Source organism: Lemur catta, chromosome 1, assembly GCF_020740605.2.
Source record: "Lemur catta isolate mLemCat1 chromosome 1, mLemCat1.pri, whole genome shotgun sequence".
Lineage (NCBI taxonomy): Eukaryota > Metazoa > Chordata > Mammalia > Primates > Lemuridae > Lemur > Lemur catta.
Window position 1 is genome coordinate 249,828,767 of NC_059128.1, and position 12,259 is coordinate 249,841,025.

Consider the following 12,259-nt stretch of genomic DNA (forward strand, 5'->3'; position numbering starts at 1 on the left):
TATTATCATCACCCCTCTTCAACACACACAAACACATACACACACAATCTCATTTACACCATATATCTTCTTAACCTCCACATTCGGAGACCACCTATCATTAATTTCTGAATATAGAACAATGCATTTATACAGACACCATTTCCTCTTTTAAAATTATCTTGTAAAAATAATTTCAATCAAAATCCTTTAAACTGTGGTTCCATGAAGAAATAACCTACTTTTTTCCTTTAGTGAAAACATAAGGATAAAATCCACCAGAAATACACTTTACTTAAGGTTCGCATCAACCTACTTCTTCCTCCTTTGCTGCTTCAATGTTCAACAAATGAAAAAGTGGAGAAATATTTTAATATATGACTGAATTATAGAAGGTTTTCTATTAGTGTAAAAAAAGATCTGTTGCTTTGAAAGTAGCCTATTTGTCAAATTATTTTCAAACATACTATAGCGACCTTGAAACCACATTACGACCCTGTAACCAGAAGTTTTTTGTTCTTGTGCAGTATCTATTTACTAATGTGCTTTAGAAACCAGAACAGGTGAAGAGTCTTTATTAATTTCATATTTTTTGTAATAAAATGTCTTTAAAGAACATTTTTATGATAGAATTAGAATAAGGATTCCCAACTGGTATAAATTTAGCAAAGCATACTGCATTTTTTATTAGATATAGTTACAATAACATGTACACATGTTTTTGCTTTATCCTTTGTTATCTATTTAGTTATTACATTGATTTGTATAATTTTATTACCACTCTATCCTCATATAATTAGATAGATGAAAATAAACTCAAAGCAACAAACTGGGAAAATTCTCTGCAAAGCAGCCATTTAAATATATTCGTGCTAAGACTAAGGTATACTTTTTTTTTCTAAATGTCAGTCATACAGACTCCTGGAGGAAAGAAGGTTTTAAAAGTGCCTAGAGTTCAGTGTGTGTGTGTGTGTGTGTGTATGTGAGAGAGAGAGAGAGAGAAAAAGGGGCGGGGAGAGAGAGGGAGAGTGTGTGTGTTGTATGCTTCTGTCTTGTTAGAGGGTTAGTGTGTGTTCCAATAGTAGCAGCCTGCCTTCAGAAAAGGATTTAGGAACTGAGAAGCAATAGAAGTAGCCAACTGTTTGGAGTTATCCTCAAGTATTTTGAAACATTTAGTATCTCCCTGCTTGAAAGTATCTTCATTAATGGAGAACAAATCAAAACCTCTTTCAATGATCATGACAAGAGCTTGGTGATATCTCTGTCTAAATTCTTCCAGAATATAACTAAAGGTTGAGTTTTGGCTTATTGAACTTAACTGGCTAATTTTTATAATACCCAATTAAAATAGTTTATGTGACTTAAAGTATTGTTTTATGCATTTAAAATTATATTAATTATTAAAGAAAAGCAGACTGTGCAAATGTGATAATAAACTGTTTTCCAAACATAAGTATATGTTTCTAGAGAAGACTTTTGTGCCTACAAAAATCAGTCTCATTTTTTACCAAGTTAATGTTAGAAGTTATCATCACTGAAAATCGTTGTTTATAATGTATATTTAACATATATATATATACTCATTTGAAATGTTAATTATTTTTTAAAATAAGTGTATGTTTTTGGGGGAGGCAATGAAACTCAAGGAAATAAGGTTATTATAATGCTTATTTCTCATACGGTGAAGCTGAAGACTAGACTTTAATTTATTCAACATCATACAAATAAAGCATGATAGAGAAAATTAATATTTTTCAGATATATTTATATTATTTAGCACCCTTACCAATACTATGTATACATACTCACAAATATACACACTTATAAATACCAAATAAACTAATAATTTATTGTACAATAATTTATGTGAGTTCAAATACAGAAATGTAAATTAATTTATTACTATTGTAGGTAATCAGACTGTATACAATTTGGAGGAATGTGGTTCAATTTATAACCACAAAGAGGAAAACCTTAAAATCTACAATAAAATAGATCATCTAAACTACCAGAGAATGGAGAGATGTCTCACAGAAGTGTTACTCTGCTGTAAAAGTCATGGATAGTAAAACTTCCTAAAGTCAGCCTTGAGATTTTTTTTCTTCTGTAATGAAGAATTTATTTTTGTGTAGATCAGTATTTATTCCTGTGGGAGGAGAAATACATAGATGCATGAACATAAAGCAAACTTAACCAAAGAAGAATTTTTGTAATCAGGGTTAGCAAGAGTAGGAATACAGAAGAGCTGTAGAAGTCATATAGTTTTAAAGCCTAGATACAGAAACAATGAGGAAGGTCTCCTACTCAAAAGCAACAATTTGATTGCCATTTAAGTGCAAACACATTAAGATTAGAGTCAAAAGAGTGTAATCTATTTTCCTATTCTTATACTCTCTGGATGGAATGGACAACTCAGATTCATAGCAATAACCTCCTGGCTGATTTTGGCCTAGAGATTTTCCAGTTCATTACCTTCCTTAGTATCTTAGTCCTGGGAAAACCAATTTCAATTCTATTAAAGAAATTCTTGCTATTATGCCTCTTAGTCTCACTCTCACTTTTTTTAATTTAAGATTTTTCCTTCTGTCTTATCTGAACATATTTCAAAAGACGACACCTCTTTTGCTTTATGCTTGGCTGATTTGAAATAGGTAGTGTTTATATTATTATATTAAACACTAAATTTCTATACTGTAAAATTTCTGTAATATATGGTGCTATTTACAATGAACTATTATTGACACCCAAAGCATTTTGATTATTTACATTCACATGTAATTGAACTATTAAGATGGTTGAGAAATATATTTTTCTGGAATTTCAAAATTGATTATCTCACATTTATACTTTGCTCTTAAGTTACAGAAAATCAAAGTCAGAACATTTGCACAGTAATGCCAGTCACCAGTACTTTCTACATATCCTGCATCCTTGTCAGTTATTAAATCAGTGTGCTTCATTTTCCCAGCACAGCCTTATGCTACTGCTGAAGTGATGTGAACAGTTGAAGCAACTGCTTGAATTTTGCTTGCATTTCTCAAATAATCCAAGCAGAAATAGAAAGTTTGCTTCAAGCACTATTGTTATCCTTCTCTTCACAAGTTGAGTCATCCCTAAGCTTGTCAATCAAATGTCCTCTCTGTTAGACGGTTCCACTCTCTTAACCACCATTGCTCAAAATGTCTAGACCTCATACATTTTCTTATTTTATTCTTAGAAATACTCTTCAAAATATAGGCTTCATTGTAGACAGAGAATAAATATACATATCAGAAATATACTGTGGCACACATGTTTTTGTAAATAAAATATTTTATTAAGTATTTCTATATAAAATTTTCCACAATTTATACCACTCTGATTACATTTTTCTTTACTATACAAAGCATTATAAATATATACATATTACATATGGCTATAATGTATTTTGAATTTCTAAGTTAACTTTAGAATGTGCATATCAAAATATTCAATGCCTTCAAAGTAGTCTCTTTTAAAGGTTATGTGTTTATACAGAAGTGGCTAATACCTTGCACAAAAGTTATTAATATTTTTTGGAGAAATACTATGAATGTCTGTGATAGATTCATTCAGTCTTTAAAATTCTTTACCTTTTGAGCAATGAAAAGTTGAGCATACAATTAATCTAACTCGTATTTCATATCTGTAAAATCTGTTAATAAATTTTGCTTCACTGTAAGAAATAAGATCTTCTCTAAAGACACAGTTAGTTGCATTTCTAGACAGCAGTGACTCCTTTTTGCCTTTACTCAATGTTATTGTTAAAAAATAAAACCCTTTATCCATACATAGATATTTTAGTAACTTTTAGAAATACATAAGAAATTTGACCAGCAGCTATTACCCTAACATACAAAGAGGGAAAGACATCTCTGTTATGGGAAGTTAATTACTAAGGAATTAATAACTAACAATGTTAGTACACTATCTTCCCAAAATAATCTGGTGAAAAAGAAAAAATTATCCTTACCAAGGTGAACCTGGAAACATGTAGAAAATGCTATGTGGGGAGCCTTGTGGCTCAAAGGACACATCATGGTTGCACAGGAATTTTCTAATTTTGCTAGAAAATTATGTAATAAAAAAAGCTTCATGTTATTCCTTAAGATAATGTGAGAACTCCTTCAATTTTATACTCTAATGGTCTTAGTCTCTTTCAACGTATGTAGGTTATTTCTTGTGCACAAGAAGCTGTTATATCTTTGTTTAGTCTAAAGGTATATGTGTATTCTTTTGTATTACATTCTTTATAAAGCTGATATTAAAGGAGGCACTGCAAATTAAGGTATCCATCTTGAGTCCTTTTTGAATAGAAATAGGATTATACACAGGGAAAGATTTTTTAATGCTACAATTTAAAATAACTTTGAGCTCTACCCTATTTTATATCATTTTTTATTAGAAATATATTCAATGTGAGAAGTAGCAATAAAATATTAAGCCTGATTTTGACATATCAGATGTGTTAGTGATCTCCATTCGAGGCTGGGCATTATCACATTGCTTTTTGTCAATTGGTATTTGGAAAATACCTTTTTAAATTGTCTTTAGGGTTTTTTTTATAAAATGGCAGTAGCAGTGGCAGCATATTTCTATAGATCTTCTCAAATCTCCACATATAAGCAGACAGAATGATTAGCGAGCCAAATTAAACACACATGTTCAAAATTTATAGCAAAGCTAGATGGCAAGTTTTCTCCAAGAACTGTAAATTATAAGGTGGTAGGATTAAGCTGGCAATACATAGCAACTCTGTGCAATCTCTGCCTGTGCAGAAGAAAGTAGAGGGAAATAATGGGGTGACTGATGGAAGTGAGAACATGGAATCCCAAAATAGTCAACATGTATGTGCTAGAAAGCGTGAAAGACCAACTGAAATAGGGAGGGGCTTTCTCACTGCAATAATGAGTGAGAGCATGTACTCCATGGAAAGGACTGAAGAGACCCGGGCAATTTATGTCCTGTGAACTCTTGAAACCGACAGCCAAGGCTCTCTTCTAGGAGGGTACCACAGACTAAACAGAAACTTCTTAGAGTAGAACTAAATTAAGCAGGATAAGGATAACAAGATGAAGGAATAAGATTATCTAGAATGAAAATGAGCTTGAAAATAGAGCCAGAGAATTTCACAAAATAAACCATCATCTTTTTAAATGCTATCCAAAATTTCTGTAAGGTTGAAAACGCTATCTGATACAAGCCCTCTTCTAAGAGTTTGTGAAAACTACACACGTATATATGAACAGCAGAAAAAAATCAGTGTCAAATTCCATACAAAGTTACTATAAGAAAAAAAGGAATAAAGGGGAGAAATACTTCTCTACAGAAAAGAAAAGTCTATCAGAAAGCTCAAAACAAAAGAACAGACTAAAACTCTATTGGACTATTTCAACATAAGCTAAAATATATTCAGAAAAATGACAAAATATGTGAAAAGTCAACGTATTTCAAATAGGAAAAATTTAGAATGAAGTGGCAGACTCAAGAAGGAATTAGAAAAGAAAAAATATTTTGTATACAAAGACTAAACTAGAATGGGAAAAAAAGGAATAAACACAATAAATAGTGGCCTATTAGAAATATAAGCTAAAAAGAAAATAAAAATCTGAAGGATTTGAGTGAAAATGACAAATACTGATGATAAGCAAATGAGATTAAGAGGACATGTACCTGAGGAAGTGAAACGCAGGCACCTCATCCACACCTGGATGTCATCTAAATCAATAAATCTTCAAACTTGAGCCTGAGTCTGATGTAAAATGAGATAAGACTTTTGGGTGATTTTATAAATGAGTGCATAAATGATAGAAGAATGCATTTAATGTTTTAGGCACAGGGTAGGTTGGGTAGTTTGATTTTTTTTTTTTTTCAACATTCCTCTCATCAAGTTAGGGAACTCTGTTCCTTTCTCTTGAATTTGGGCAGGCATATAGCTGCTTTGACCACGGAGTAAGAGGAAATTCTTAAAAGATCTTATAACTATCCACCTTATTCACTGGGAATAATGGAGCCCTCAGTTTCCATGTAAAATATCAACCACCCTAAGCCCACCATCTGTAGAGGCCGTATGTAGGTGCTCCAGCTAACAGTTCTGGCTAAATCTAGTCTGTGGTCACCCAAGTCCAGGCACCAAATAAAAGTGAAAAATCTGTCTCAGAAAGCTATTCTCTAGCCCCAGACATTGTGGTGTAGAAAAGAACTGTCCTTTTTATGCCTTTTCCAAATTCCTTATCCATAAAATGTGTAAGCCTAATAAAATCTTGTTTTGTGCTATAAAGTTTTCCAGCAGTTTGATATTCAGTAACATGTACCTGGGGCATCGTGAGATAGTGTAGCACATTTTCTGGAATTTAAAGAAAAGGAAAACAAACCTTTTGGACATTCAGGAAAAAAAGAGCATGTGATTTATGCTGAAAAGAAAATTAGATTACCATCAGAGTTTTCAACAGTAATGCCTTATTTCAGAAGAAAATAGAAGAAATATGAAAGATTCTCAAAGAAATAAAATGTGAGACAAGCTATTATATTCAGTAAAATTGATCTTCAATTATGAAAAGACACAAACTGTTGTCAACACATAAAACTCAAGGTATATAGTTTCCTTGCTTTTATCTCAAGATATAGTCTATAGAATGAGCTTTAGAAAGCAATAATGACTAGAGAAACATTAAGGATTTGTGTTGAGCAGTAAATATGGAGTTGCATGTAAAACTGAGGTTAAGTGAGGGTTAAATTGGAGAAAGCATAATATGTAATAAACTGTAAATCTGATAATGCAGATTTAATAATACATTAACATGCAGGAGAATGGCAAAGTCATGTTGTTAATGAATGTATTTTTATTGTATATATTTAAGTTATAAAATGTTTTGAAAGACACATACATAGTGAAATGATTACTACAGGCAAGTCAATTAACATATTCCTCATTTCACATGGTTAATTTATGTGTGTAAGAGCCCTTAAAAATACTCTCTCAGGATACAATAGAACATTATTAACTATAGCACTCATGCTGTACAGTAGATCTCTAGCTTGGTTCACTCTGCCTGAATGTAAGTTGAGGCCGGCATCTCCACATTCTCTACCTCTCCCCACCCCTCGTCACTATGGTTCTACTCCGTTTCTGTGTATTCCTTTCTTTTTCAGATTCTACATATAAATGAGACCGTGAAGTAATTTTTTCTTTGTCTGGGTTATTTCACTTAGCATAATGTCCTCCAGGTTCATCCATGTTGTTGCAAATGGCAGTATCTCCTTCTTTTTTAAGGCTGAATAATATTCATATATATATGAATATTATTCAGCCGCCTAATACACACACACACATTCACCCCACAATTCTTTATCTATTCATATGTTGATGGAGGGCATTTAGGTTGTTTCCATATCTTGGCTACTGAGAATAATGCTGCAACGAACATGTAAGTATGGGAGTGCAAATACCTCTATGAGGTGCTGATTGCATTTTCTTTGGGTATATACTCAGCACAGGGATTGCTGACTCATATAGGAGGTCTATTTTTAATTTTTTGAGAAACCTCCATACTATTTTCTGTAATGGTGGTGGCAGTTTACATTACCACCAATAATGTACAAGTGTTTCCTTTTCTCCACATCGTTAACAACACTTGTAATCTCGTGCCTTTTTAACAGTAGCCATGCTAAAACAAGTGGGGTGATATCTTAATGTTTTGATTTGCATTTCCCTGATGATTAATAATATTGAGAACCTTGTCATATACCTATTGGCAATTTTTTAAAGGCTAGTCAAGTGACATGGTGACCATTTTTATGTCTTCTTTGGAAAAATATCTATTCAGAGCCATTGCCCATTTTATTACTGTGTTTTGGGGTTTTTTTGATATTGACTTATGTGAGTTCCTTATATAATTTGGATGTTAACCCTTTATCAAATATATATAGTTTGCAAATTTTTTTCCCAACCCATAGGGTTTTTCATTTTTGTTTTTTTTGCTGTTTCCTTCACTCTGCAGAAGCCTTCTAGTTTGCAGTAGCCCTACTTGTTTATTTTTGCTTTTGTTGATTAGTAAATACATATTTGATGGTGAGTACATGTAGTGCTTGTTTTTCCATTCTTGTGATATTTCACTTAGTGGAATGAGTTCCAGTTCTATCTAGGAAAATACAAGAGGTGCTAGATCACCATTGTTTTTTATGGCTAGGTAGAACTTCATAGTATACATCCAATAAAGGGCTGATAACTAGAATTTATATACAACTAAGGAAAATCAGCAAGAAAAAAATCAAACAACCCTATCAAAAAGTGGGCAAAGGACATGAACAGAAACTTTTCAAAAGAAGATAGACTAATGGCCAACAAATATATGAAAAAATACTCAACATCTTTAATCATCAGGGAAATGCAAATCAAAACCACAGTGAGGTATCACTTATTTCCAGTGAGAATGGCCTTTATCAAAAAGTCCCAAAACAATAAATGTTGGCGTGGATGTGGAGAGACAGAAACACTCATACATTGCTGGTAGGACGGCAACCTAGTGCGACCTCTGTGGAAAGCAATATGGAGATACCTCAAAGAGCTACAAGTAGACCTACCATTTGATCCAGCAATCCCATTACTGGGCATCTACCCAAAAGAACAAAAGGCATTCTATAAAAAAAAAAAAAAATACACCTGCCCTTCCATTTCATATGAAAAAATCAGCTGTTATCAGTACCATCACATTTATATATGATGTGTGCCTTGTTGCTCAGGCCTGACAGAATCCATGGCTGAATTTTTCCATATACCTGTGCAAAAACTGTGGGTTGTTGGCATCAAATGCTCTGAGCTTTAAAAGCCTGGTTTTTAAAATTGCTCTCTGAAGTATATAAAAAAGTTTTATTTCTCATAAATAAAGATACCAAATCCAGATAAAGACACTACTAACAGAAACCACAAGCTAATACACTGATGAACATAGATATAAAAATTCTCAATAAAATACTAGCTAACCAAATTTAATAGCACATGATAAAATATTATGTACCATGACCAAGTGGTATTTATTGTTGGGATGCAAGGTTGGTTTAGCATACACAGATCAATCAATATGATACACGACATTGACAGTATGAAACATAAACAAGGTCCTCACCTTGTTAGGGAAAAGCAGATGTGGTTGGGGAAGGGGTCGTAGAACCAAGCTCCCAAACTGTCGTGGCCTTCGGTGTGTGTAGAAGCAGATGCTGGTGAATTCCAGCAGGCAGTTCCAGCAGGACCCCGAAGGCTCACTCCTGGGATTTTGCTTTACTGGGACCCTGTCTCTTCATCACCAAGGGGAAGGACCATCTCAATAGATGATGATCTCAATAGACGCAGAAAAAACATTTGGCAAAGTTAAACACACTTTCATGTCAAAAACTCCCAAGAAAATAGGTATTGAAGTAACTTTCCTCAAAATAATAAAGGCCATTTATGAAAAGCCCACAGCCACCAACAATGGTGAAAAACTGAAAGCTTTTTTCTTAGATCTGGTACAAGGCAAGGATGCCCACTCTGGCCACCTCTATTCAACATAGTACTACGGTAAGTAATAGCAAGGGAAATCAGATGAGAATAAGAAATAAAAGGTATCCAGATCAGAAATAAAGAAGTAAAATCATCCTTGTTTGCAGATAACATGATCCTTTATGTAGAAAACCCTAAAGATCCCACAAACAATTGTTAGAACTAATAAATGAATTCAGTGAATTAGCAGGATACAACATCAATGTACAAAATCAATTCTATTTCTTTTGACCAGCAACAATCTATCTGAAAAAGAAATCAAGAAAACAACCCATTTATAATATCATTAAAAAGAATATAATTAAGAATAAATGTAAGCAAGATGGTAAAAGATCTGTGCAATGAAAATTATTAAAAATTATGAAAGATATTGAAGAAGATACAAATAAATGAAAAAATATCCCATATTCTTGGATTGATAGAATTGATATTGTTAAAATATTCAGTCTACCCAAAGTGATATACAGAGTCAATGAAGTGTCTATCAAAATTCCATTTTATTTCATTTCATTTTTCACAGAAATAGAAAAAAATAACAATTCTAAAATTTGTGTAAAACCATGAAAGAACCCAAGTAGCCAAAGCAATCTTGAGGAAGAAAAACAAAGTTAGAGGCATCACACTGCCTGATTTCAAATTACATTGCAAAGTTATAGTAACCAATACAGTATTGTATTGGTGTGAAAAACAAACACATAGACTAATGGAACAGATAGAGAGCTCAGAAATAAACCCAAGTGTATACAGTCAACTAATTTTTGACAAGACCACCAAGAGACAAAATAGGGAAAGAATAGTCTCTTCAAAAAATGCTCCTGGGAAAACTGAACACCCACATGCAAAAGAATGAACTTTGACTCTTATATTATACCAGACCTAAACCTGTAAAACTCCTAGAAGAAAACATGAAAAAGCTCCTTGATATTGGCCTTGGTAATGATTTCTTTTTTTATATGACACCAAAAGCTCAGGCAACACTTAAGTGCACATATAGTAATAACATACATCGGGTATTGGGCAGATGGGAGGGGATGGGTATATACACACTTAATGGGTGCAGTGCACACAGTCTGGGGGCTGGACACACTTGAGGCTCTGACTCCAGTGGGGCAAAGGTGATATACGTAATCTAAACATTCGTACCCCATAATATGCTGAAATGATAGAAACCTAGAATTCATTGTTAACTGCTCCCCTAAGGCTCGGAAAATTGTCCAGACTGGATGGAATATTGACTGCACATGCCACCCTTAAAGTGAAAGAGCAAAATGAATCACTGGGCTAGAGCACTAAAGAACGATCTGTTTCTAAGGAGGGACTGAAACAGAGCCCAGGCTGTTCTGGCCAGCCCTCCCTTAGCTCAGGATATTGCATTCCCCGCACATTCTACAGTTATTCTTGAGAGCTACAAATGGGAACAGAGAAAAACTGATTTGGTCCAAGGTCGTCACTTGGAGGGCTTTCTTGCAATATATATACATACATACATATAAGCACATAAACAGAAATACACAGATCTAGACAGGCAGGGGCATAATTTATATAGATGAGGATTGTGAAAGTTTAATTGTAGGTAATTTGTAAATATGTGGGAATTAAGTTTCCTAGCCTATTTAAGTCTAAAGTCTATTAAAACTATACTTGAGCTATATTTCATATTTCCAACAATAGCTAGTATGAGTTGTTATTTCAACACTGTAAATTTACTAATACCAATATAAAAACATTAAATGAATTCTTATTAGTGGTTTAATACTATTTTGTAATTGTCACAATTTTTGTAAATAAAAAAAATTTCTGGAAACAAAAAATAGAAGAGGTAGACAAAATTTTATAGAAATTTTAGAAAGAGTTTTTTAATATATTTTCAAGGTTTTTAGCAAGTGTTAATATAACTTTCTGGGCATTTGATGACACATTAAAAGGTATAGCTTCTTCTATTAGGATAGGGGTTACTCCTAGAACTCCTCATAATTAGATTTTATTTTATAATTTCCTGTTGAGAGAGAGAGAGGGAAAGAGAGATTCTGGATAACTTTTCATATTAATATTTCTCTACCAGCTCCAACAGGGACAGCTACAGTGACTCTGCCACTGAGGATTCCTGTGGTGGAATCTCTTAAAGCTCTGAGTTATTCTGATGAAACCCTTCTAGTTACTCCACCTCCCCAGACATGAACAACCATGCCTGCAAAATCTGGATTAATCAATCTTCAGGATTAATATCATCAAATCCTTTATCTCTGCTTTGGTCAGTCATCACAGAAAGCTCCATATTCCCAGGGATCCCGTATCACCTAGACCTCGACTCTCTCAAGAGCTCTGTGAACTTTCTAGTCATCCTCTCTCAAACCCCAAAACTCTTCTCTTTCATGTCCTTTGAAATTCACAGACCTTCAGCTAAACTGAATTTGTGCAACCACAAAGAAACATAATATTAGTGTAACCAATATGGAAAACAATATGGAGGTTTAAAAAACTCTAAAAATAGAACTACCATATAATACAGCAATCTCACTGATAGGCATATATCCAAAAGAAAGGAAATCAGTATATAGAAAAGATATCTGAAATTTCATGTTTATTGCAGCACTATTCAAACCAAGATTCAGAATCAACCTAAGTGTCCATTAATGGATGAATGGATGAAGAAAATATGGTACACATATGCTATGGAATATTGTTCAGCTGTAAAAAGAATGAAATCCTCCCATTTGCAACAAC